This window comes from Octopus bimaculoides, chromosome 5 (genome assembly GCF_001194135.2).
Source record: "Octopus bimaculoides isolate UCB-OBI-ISO-001 chromosome 5, ASM119413v2, whole genome shotgun sequence".
Taxonomy (NCBI): Eukaryota; Metazoa; Mollusca; class Cephalopoda; order Octopoda; family Octopodidae; genus Octopus; species Octopus bimaculoides.
The window spans coordinates 73,727,803-73,739,119 of NC_068985.1; the positions used below are offsets into that span (position 1 = coordinate 73,727,803).

An 11,317-nucleotide genomic window follows, 5' to 3' on the forward strand; every position below is an offset into this window, starting at 1 on the left:
TATATATATATAAACGTATGTAATGTATTTGTGTGTTTTCACTGCATAGATTGTTTCTTTGTCTCTGGCTCAAAGTGACAATGCCAACACTCATCCTGAGTTAGAAAGCGTCCAATGAAACCTACTGGTTCTGCCTCAAACAATGTCAGATTTTTCTTTGATTTCATGAACTTTGTGTGCTTTTGATCATGTGTCAAAGATGTGGCATCCATCGAACAGAGACCTTCGTCATGCCAAGGTCATTGGGATGAATATTCGTCTCTCTAGGGATATGGTAATAGTATTGGCTATTTCATTTATAGTCAATAGCGTACCACCCATCACCATGTGGTGAACCCAATCAATGTATTCCTCGATAGTGACAGTTGCAGACCGTCCAGAGCGTGGGCCATCTACAAGTCTACCCCTTCCTTTCCTGAAATCACCAGCCCAATTTTGAACTCTTGAGAAATCTGCAGCGCCATCCAATAATGTAGCAACCATGTCAGCATGAATGCTATTCAGGATTAAACCTTTTTTTCTGCAGGTACTTGATAATAGCACGATGCCAAATAATGTCCATTTTAAAAAAGAAGCCAATACTAGTTACTTCTGAAGTGTTCTGTAAAGTGTCGTATGTCAGTTTACGTGAAAAAAACAATGCAATTACTAATAAGACGTGTTGAATATAATGCAATCAAGATTTCACTGTTGTAGCATTATTGCTCGGTAGGCAGTGTATGAGCTCTCCAACCTTCCCTCGTATCACATAATCTATCTATCTATCTATCTATCTATCTATCTATCTATCTATCTATCTATCTACAAGTAGGTGTATATATGTACAGAGGCAGACACACATACACACATAAACACACACGCACGTATGCACACACACACACATACACAAACACATGCGTGCACGCGCACATGCACATCTTTATCGGTGTTGAAAATATCGTATATTAAGATTTAGATTCAAATTTTACCTGATCAAATTTACCAGATTTCCACAAATATTAACCATGCTTTATCATTTAGTAGAAAGTAGAGATGGCCATAACGCGCGAATGAGTATCATTTCGTAATGTAACAGGAAACGTGAACTTCCCAAAATATTTCGATGCCTAATTTACTGGTAATAACCAATGGCTTAATCTCCGCTTCAATTACATTTTCGACCCAGCGAAATATCAGTTTGTAACTGATGGAGTGTGAAAAAGTGTTTTTAAATATTTTTTATCAAGCACTAAATAAAATAGAGTAGACCGAGAAGCTTGAAATTTTAATTGCATTCTCAAGACGAGAACGGACTATCCAATCCCGGAATTGAACTCACGAACTTTTGGTCATAAGCACACTACTTATGAATAGGTTGTGCGCCTTCAAATTATGTAGAGTACTACTTCTACAATATTTGATTGTGTAGAATTATCGAATTAGTATTAAATAAAAGTATATAAAAGAAAACTATATTGTATATTTGGCAAAAACTGGTCAATAGAATTGCTTATGAAGCGCACGATACCTGAAAGACATTAATGACATGCTTATGTATTTTTAGAGATGTATTATAGAGAAACTTTTTTTTAAATATCGAATGAATAACTGTTTGTTGTCTATCATTTTGTAAGTTATGTTGTTTACATTTCGATTTAACATTGCCACTGAAGTAACTGACAATATATTGCTAAGTGTAATTGGCACTGTTGTGTATTTTTTACGGAAACAAATTTCAGTAAAGTATGAAATGTTTTTAAAAAATCTGTTATTGCTATGTGAAAATAAAATGTACTTAAGACTAAAATTTAATGACTTGTGTCTGTTAATATAACTTCAAAGTTGCAAATCTTTTTAAGATTCACGGAGAAATGCTGTTCGAAAAAGAGAGATTAAACTATTAAATATGGCAGTTCGTTTAGCATCAAGCAACACAAAAGCCTATTTCAAGGACCTTGTGTTTGGAAGACTACAAGAAACTATTCGTTCATCCGTAAGTTGCCGGGCCTTGGTTTTCAAAATGGCCATATGAAAACAATAATGTAAATACCACCGTATAATGAAATCTCTTTATCCTGGTGAATAAACCATGTATTTTTGTGTAATTCTGAATGTTTTCAAAGTTACATCAGCAGTTTTGTTCGCGAAAGAAGTTACATAAGTATGATATTATAATTTTGCTTTTCACTCCGTTAGTTAGTGCGTACGTTATGCTCTGATGAGTTGTAATCACGAAAAATTACTACTATATATTGAGGCAGTGAAATAGTAGGATTTTTAGCAAGCCAGACAAAATGCGTAGAGATATTTCAGGAATATTACTGGATACAGAAGAGCCGCCCGGCATCAGTTAAAAGTTATTCATTATTTTCTTCAAGACATTCGACCAAATGACTTTAGAGTATAAATCAATTGATGTAAGGTTTACAAAGATGTAATTGTCGATATGTAGCAGCCATAAAATTTCTCGGATTTTATACTGAAGTTATTTGCAAATCGTCAGGTATTTTCTGTTTTTTTTTCATTTGTTGCCATGAACGGCTGGTTGAAACCACCATTACCTAATTATTTATTCCGCATCAGTATCATTAGCTACACATTTTCAAGCGAAGAAAACATAAATTGAACAAGATACATACATCTTATTAGCGTTCTTGAAAAAGATACAATTCTATCTATAATTCAACTTTTAGTTTGCTAAATCAATCTCCACTCATATAATTCACGTGAAAACAATTGTCATAATAAAGAACAGTCACATCGTCAATACGAACTATATCACTCAACATAAAATCATACAGAAAAAAATGCAAAGTTTTGAATATGTATTGGAAGAATTGCAGCAGAAGGAAATAGTTCTATATGTGGCATACAAGATTAAGCATTTGACCTGTTGTAAATAATGAAGCAGAAGCTGGGGCTGGCCCTGTTACACCACCACCATTACCATAATATCACCACTATCAACTTCAACAAGCACAAAAAGTAAAGACGATAGCAACAAGTACTACTACTATTGTCAGTGAATGATGATGATGTTGATGATGATGGTGCTGCGGATGAGGATGAGGATGATAATATTAATATAGAAAAATGATGTGTATATTAAACAAAACTTTCAGTAAATGCTGTAGAAGAAACGATAGTTAATATTGAATAGAAAACTAAAGTACAGAGAACTTTCAGAAAATAATAGGCATCCATAAAGAGACAAGTTATAACTACACGCAAAAAGGAAGCCGGTTTTCAAATCAAAGAAGATTGTATCAGATAATGCTACTACACATACAAAACAAACCGATAATTAAATCGTAAATAATATGACACAACAGAAAGTATAGCAATGTGAGAAACATATCGAAGGAGAAAGAAAAATACTAAGATTATAATGACATTAATAAGACCGTTGATAATGTACGGAATCAAACAAGCAAACATTCTAATATCCAGACACTACTCAATTTAACTGTCAACTTCAAACAGCAAATAACAGAATAAATCTCATTAGCATATCAGAACGTAGAAAACACTGAGGTAATTTTAATAAAAAATATTAAGCATAATGCATGATTTATCGCTGTATACCATTTTCCCAACTATAAATTAACATACGCCGTTACGAAAGGATCGCTAATTACGATGATGAATGCTGTTAAGAAATGCTTTTTTCTCAGTAAATTATCCTAACACAAAATAGCATTACATAATCCAGCAAACTCGACATTAAGAGTTATATCTAGTAAAGGTAGATTGTATTCTAACATTAGAAAATTACGCCTACAATAAACATAACCATAAAACTGTAAATAATATGTGCAACGCAACATCGGCAAAACATTGGCAAAATCATCAGCAAAATTCGAAAGTATAGGACTGGAGATAAGAGAGCTAAAGTAACTAATACCAGGAATATACAAGAAAAGTGGAACGGGTATGTACTCTGGAAATAAACGAGAAAATATAACAATCTAAAAGGATAGATAAGTTTTAAAAATTACTCGGCATTTCTGCGAGAAACATATATAAACAAATAAACGCTCAGCGTTTGTAAACAGTTATCAAGAAAAACAAAGGATAATGAACAAGTAATGAAAATAATGGGACCATTAAATGAACTGGCTTGTTCCCAACATATTTTTAGATAACATACACTCTTCCTAGGTTTTAACTTCGCCTATGCAAACAAAGCAGCTAAATTCTACATTTCTAACTATATACAAGAACGAATACCCAGGAGATCGAATTTCTATATAGCACAAGCTGTGATGTAATTAATTTTGCATAATATGAACCCCTCATAGGCAATACAATATGTAGTAAAGCTTGACTCAGGGTCAATGTAGAACACAGGTTGTGCAAGATAAGATCGGCAATGAACAACAACATGTTCATCAAGTGAATTGCAAAAGACGCTAAGCAATAATATTAAGCAACGCTGCTATACGGATCGAAAACAAGAAGGTAAAAATAACTTGCATTGGGACTCCTGATATAGACCTTCACGAAAGGTAAAGTTAGAAATATCAAAGATAGAGAGGAGACCAAACTCATTGTTATAGAAGAGATAGAGTTACAGCGAAATCTCCCTCTTACTTGAGTAAACCTATACAATGGAGATAAGTCAACAAATTCTTTACTCACAGCTAGCTGATTGTATGAATAATCTGAATGAAGTTGCTAAGAACAATTTCATAGGATTCAACATTGTTACCTTTAGTTATCCAAAATTTGCTTAAGGCAGACACCTCTGGATGAGAGGCATGTAATATTGATATTACACGTGTCTATACATAAAGAGAGTAATATTTCATATCAATGGACAGACAAAACGGGTAACTATGTATGGAACATGGTCATAAAAGACGTCCACTTTTATAGACGAAAATTTAACTATGAACAGAAGAGATTAGTAGCTAGCGCTCTTCTTAGTTAAAACTATGATATACTTCTTACTGCGAACATTATTATGGCCATTTCTACAGAAATATTCTACTTTGAAGAGGAGTTAGTAGTCAGAGACGACGAAGTGCATTGTTTCTTTGTATCGTGTTCATGTTATGAGTCCCCAATTACATAATTTGAGTGACTCGGAGTTTAATCGTCTGTGCAAAACAATTCATTTCTATTTTTATTCCACCGCAATTTATTCATTACAGAATTTCTTGTAATGTTTTTCAAGATTAGAGTAATGGTCAGATGTTTGCATTATATTCTATTTTGGCGGGGTATATTATAGATTTGTTGTTTAGTATTATTTTTATGCTTGTGTAAATAGTTATCATCAAAACAACTTCGATTTTTATTCAAGCATTTTGCTTTTTTTGGAAAGAAATGTACTCTGAAGTTTTTGTTTTAAATCTCTTGATAAATTATTTTTGATACTTCTTTATAGATACCGAGCCTGTTTGTCTACTCACTATAGCCTTTACATGAGCTTCCAGATTATAGATACAAAATGCAGAGATTAATTATCTGGTTTCCTATATCGGCATAAACGATCATTTAACTTTCAGATTCTAGCATTGTGCTGGTATTTCATTACTGGTGCAACTTGTAATTTTAGACCGGAATTGAATGTAATTTTAATAGAATTTATGATTGAATATTCCGAAGTCAGTAAAATAACAACTATTAATATCGTGTAATGACGACTAAGTATAATATTAATCTTTGAAGGTGTTTTATTTGCCTATGAAAGAAATCAAAGGCGTTACAAATTTATTTCTATATATCAATTCTGATCACTTTCAAATTATCCTTCTATGGGGAAATGACTTCTAACACCTGACCACTAAACCAAAATCAAACAATGTTTCAGAAACACCACATACCTTAAGATGGTGAGAGGGCAAATCCAGGGAAATGAAAGGAAAGGTCATGGAATACACAACGTCAGCTGAAGATGAATAAGATTGATGGGGTGGGGGTGGAGAATGTCTTATAATATAAATCAACTGCCTCTATATATTATGATGTATGATTAAATGATCTCTTTGAAAGCGAGAGGTACCCAGACTAAAGGGTGCAGAAACGTGGTGTTCGGACAATGATAGGGCTGGAGTTACATGAGAAAACGTCTAGATCATTCAAGATATGGAAGAAACATATTTCATCAACATTCCACGTAACTTACAAATCTGTTGGAATAATAGTAATTTTTCGGGCGCTGATTAAAATATCATTTACATTGAAAATATTCTGTCATTGATACTGAAATTCAAGATATAATAACAAAAACCAGTTTCGGCTATCTCCTTAGACTAGTAAGTTTTATTTATCACACTGCCATTTATTTAGTTTAACATAATTCTCAATTGGAATCAACGTGACAGAATGGGGCAAAGTCAAAGAGGAGTTCCGCATGTAGAGTTCATCTATTGTATAAAACAATTGGTGTCATGAAGCGGTATTGTAGCCTTAGGCAAATCGCTTCCTAATTTTATTAATGATACCATAAACATCAAAAATCACATTCGAAAGCCATGAAATATAGAGAAGTTTCTGATTAACTTTAATGTGACTATCATTTACAAAAATATCCTGCATTAATTTGGCATCGGAGGCAGTGAAACATCTTACCGATAAATATCAGTAACTGATTCACAAGAGAATTCATACATTTTTCGACAAACGATAGATGTGAAAGTCTTTGGGTAAAAACTAGTGTCGGATGGATTCCTTCAGGGATACTTACAAGCGATCTGGGATCATCTTACAGAGTTTCAAGATGTATTTAGAAGAAATTCGAGAGATTCTTTCATGAATGTTTTATATTCTCGAAAAGAAATAAAGAACATCTCATGAGGTTTCGAAAATTAATCAGTGCTTCTGAATATATCAAATAATTACTAGTAATATCGTATAAACCAATTTAAATATAAGTCAATAAACAAGAACAGCAATTTCTTTACAAGTTGATGATTAAAAAGAGGTGTATTGCTCAACATGTCCTCAACTACAAATTAATGGATATACATCATACTTAAATGTTGGAGCTTGCTTTTCTTACGTTACTAAACCAAATATCACATTCAATATTATGAGCCATGTATATGAAATAGTTATAGGTTCAACTACGCATGTGAGACGACTAGAGCTACCGCATAAAGTAGCATGCAGTGCAGAAAAAATAATGTCTTATTGAAACTCTCCCAAAGGCGGAGGAAGACATAAGCAGACATATTTCATTTCTCTTCATATGCAATTCCAGAACCCACAAAATCTTGGATTCAGTAACATAACACCTCCTAGTTCATAAGTTCCCAACAATGAAACTCGAGAAAAAATCCATTAATGATTTACAATATATTAACGGTGTAAGACAACCACCAAAATTTTCTAAGATTTATAAGAAAGGCTGAGCTTACATCAGACGAAAAATTATTCGAATGAGGAAATGTGAGGATCTTCGTGTCTTCTTGTAACGCATTGATTTGGCTGAACCAAATAAGATATAAAAAATATTTAGGAATGGGAATAAAATGTATATTTAATGAAAATATGTGTCTCAAAGAAAAACAATATTTCATAGCAAATGATAAAACCATGAGAACTATATCAGCCACAAATTTACAATATGCAATGTGCCGAGTGAGGATACATACAACCATATGTAAGATATATGTGTTCACAGTGATGTATCCTATCACAGTAATTCAAAATATTTACAGTTATAAAAGGAAACTCCTTTCAAATATTGCGAAATAATCAACCATATTTTCTTTCATACGTATGCATATGTATATGTATGTGTATGTGAGTGTGTGTGCGCGTGTGTGTGCGTGTGTGTGCGTATACGTATGTGTGTGTGTACATGTCTGTATGCATGTACGTGTGTGTGTGTGTGTACCTGGCCGCGTGCGACTTTTCGAGGAGTTAAATGTAGAATTTGCCCACTCATTCTTGCAGAATTAAATATTGTTATATGGTGATTCTGTTGGCGAAAGTAGTAGTTAGTCATTGTGTTGGAATTGCTCAATGGTGACATATAAACTCGATTTCTATTGAGCGATATACACACATTCGGTATATAAAATTATATCCTTGTCACATTTGTTTGTTGCTTATATTTTATGCCATTATCGTAAAGTTGACATCATATTCGCTTGAAACAAAAAACAAATTCTTCTATGCTTTAGAATAACTGTACAAAAGCAAGTGGTAGTTAGAACGTTTTGACAGGTCATTTACTATTTTATACCCAAGTATTGACATCCACATGCTGTTCTTCTTATATATGCTATTTTGTTTCTCGCGCTAAATACACACTTAGTCTTAAAAATACTCAAATTTATACACACATACATAAATATATATATCCATACACACACATATATAAATACATACATGTATGTATGTACGTATGTATGTATATATATGGATATATATATTCATATATTCATATATAATATATACGCACGCATATATACACATATGCTCATGAGGATTTATCGTAAGAGAAACTTATGACATGCATTTATATACATGTATATAAAGTATAAATACATATACATACATGTATATGTATGCATACATACACATACATACACGCATATCATACATACAAACACACACACACACACATGATGAAATTACATTATATGGCGCGCCTTGATGTCTTTAAAGATATTTTCCTATCACGACAGTACAAGTGAATGCATTTATATGTCATGTAAACCTTTCATTATACCATTAACTGAAGTCATCCAACTCTGCATTTTCTCTATTCCATTTTCTTCTACATTCCTCTTTAAATCACGAGAATTACAAATAACAATGCATTTATTTTGCTATTTTTATCAAAGCAAACATAGTATTATCACTTTTTCTCTATCGTGCATATGCTAATAATTAATTGTATCACTTGCATCTCTACATAATATGTAATTTTACAAAACGTGAACACAAATACTTTATCTACCGATACAGGCACATAATCGTAGAATGTCTCCATAAAAACCACAATTATGGTTGTGCTCACATGCAAACTCAAACACACACACACATACACACACACACACACACACACACATACACACACACACACAATCGCATCATACGCAAAAATATAGTTGCAATTTTATTCGTATATGTGTAAATATATACACGCGAAATGTATGTGTGTGAACGCCGACAGATACACACGCTAAGACCTTGCACAATCTGATATAGTAATATACAGTTCTATACGTTGTTTTCCTTTTAAGAAATACTATACAGTATACTGTATAAAATTTGGAATATCTTTCGCCGAAACGTAATTAAGAAACATCCATTTATTCTAAAATATTCGCAATTATGTTATATGTACATAATACGTATGTTAGTATTTTTCACTGAGATAATACGTGACTTAATCTATATAGTCACGTAGGATGTGTTGACACTTATAATACTGATTATTACAATTAGGAATGCGAAAATTCAGTTATGGAAGACGATTCTGCGTTGATATTTTATTCCATTTTCTTGGTGGCACAATTTAATGAAATCAAAATATATGGCTTACCACGCATATAAACAATCTTGCCACTAAATTGTTGCTGTGTTTCCTCTAATTATGTGCTGTTCTCTCACCTGAAATAAATGAAGAGATACACGTGAAAAATATGATTTTTATAATGCTCCATGCCTAAATGGCACTTATGTTTTTTGGAAACGTATAGTTATAATTAAATATTAGAAAGATAGCCAAGAGCTTCCGCGGTACATCTATAGCGAGAAAAAGAAAAGGCAAAGAATACAAATAAAACTTTCAATCACACTGTCAAGTTAAAAAGCTTTATGAAATAGATGAATCTAGTTAACAAAAATAAAGGTAAAATTTTGAACTTGTCTGACTGTCATGGTATTAGAAATTTATTAGGCGTTATATTTTACCTGGATACGCATACTTACCACAAAAACACAGTAAATGGAAATGCATGCATAATCCTACTTTAGCAAAGCTGATTTATGCGTCCTCAACAAGAACTTTCTGAATAATATTCTATCTAAACTTAATATTTTACTAAAATTGTAGAATAATATCATGTCTATTTTAAGGCAAACATTCTTACAATTTCATAGAGGAGATACTAATCCACCATTTAAGATAGTAGAAAATTAACCGTTCAATTATTTATATTTGAATGATCAACTTGATACATGAATTTTACTCTCCTTGCATGAAAAAGGATAAGCAATCTGTCTCGATAAAGATATAATTTAAACATGCATTTTATCGCTACTATTATGGATTTATTTTCAGAGTAAGTCAGAAATATTACTACAGATAAATAATATCCGTCACCTATTGAGAATGCTTGACGAAATAGTCCCCTATATCATTTATATTACGTAATGCATTTATGAACAAATGAATCAAGACGCGTTGTATAAGTGCAATGCAGATTTTGAGCAAAATTTAGATTCTAATCGTATTATCTTATACTTACATGCGTTGAATGTACAAAGTCTCTCATTGCATAGTTTAGAGAGTATATAATATCAATTAACTAGTTATGTTTTATGTATATATATATAAGTATACGTGTATGTACATACACACACACACACACACACACACACACACATATATATATATATATATATATATATATATATATATATATACATATATATATCTTAATAGTTATCGCCAAGCCAACATGGCAGTCCAAAAAATAGGACGAATGCTGCCTGCTATTTGGAGGTGCTTGTCAAGCTCTCGTAAACATATAATAATTCTAGTGAATATGTTATTCTTTGGACTTATTCGTTCTAAGCTTAGTACTTATTCTATCGGTCTCTTTTGCTAAGTTACGTAGATGTAACACACCAGCATCGGTTGTCAAGCGATATTGGGGGGACAAACACAGACACCCAAACGCACACACACGCATACATACATATATATACATATACATATATCCGACGGGCTTCTTTCAGTTTCCGTCTACGAAGTCCACTCACAAGGTTCTGGTCGCCCCGAGGCTATATTAGAAGTCACTTGCCCAAGGTATCACGCAGTGGGACTTAACCCGGTACTATGTGGTTCCTAAGGAAGCTACTTACCACACAGCCACTCCTACGCCTACATCTAAAGAAATAAAAATTATAATAAGAAATGAAATTCTCACAACTAAAAAGTAGAAGTTAAATAAATATATCGATTTGGATTCGTGCTAATAGATATAGTCGAAAATAGTGTGGTAGCCAACCTTTGTAAAACCAATATAAATTCTATTAAGGCGAATGGTAGTATGACCCACTTCCTCAAAAACAAATCTAGCGATCTAAATGTATAAATACTTACACACACACACTCACATACATATATACATATTCCGGTGTATAT

General features: G+C 32.6%; 1 protein-coding gene across 5 annotated transcripts in view; it reads right to left on the minus strand.

The window, feature by feature from the left end:
- LOC106869260 (sex peptide receptor) overlaps positions 1-11,317 on the minus strand; it is a 741,054-nt gene that overhangs the window by 359,029 nt on the left and 370,708 nt on the right. For 4 of the 5 annotated variants that reach the window (XR_008264113.1, XM_052967780.1, XM_052967781.1 and 1 more), the window contains one exon: positions 9,488-9,555. The exons of the other annotated variant lie outside the window; for it this stretch is intronic. The gene's annotated coding sequence lies outside the window, so the exon portion shown is untranslated. The remainder of the gene's footprint in view (positions 1-9,487; positions 9,556-11,317) is intronic. 5 annotated transcript variants of the gene reach the window in all.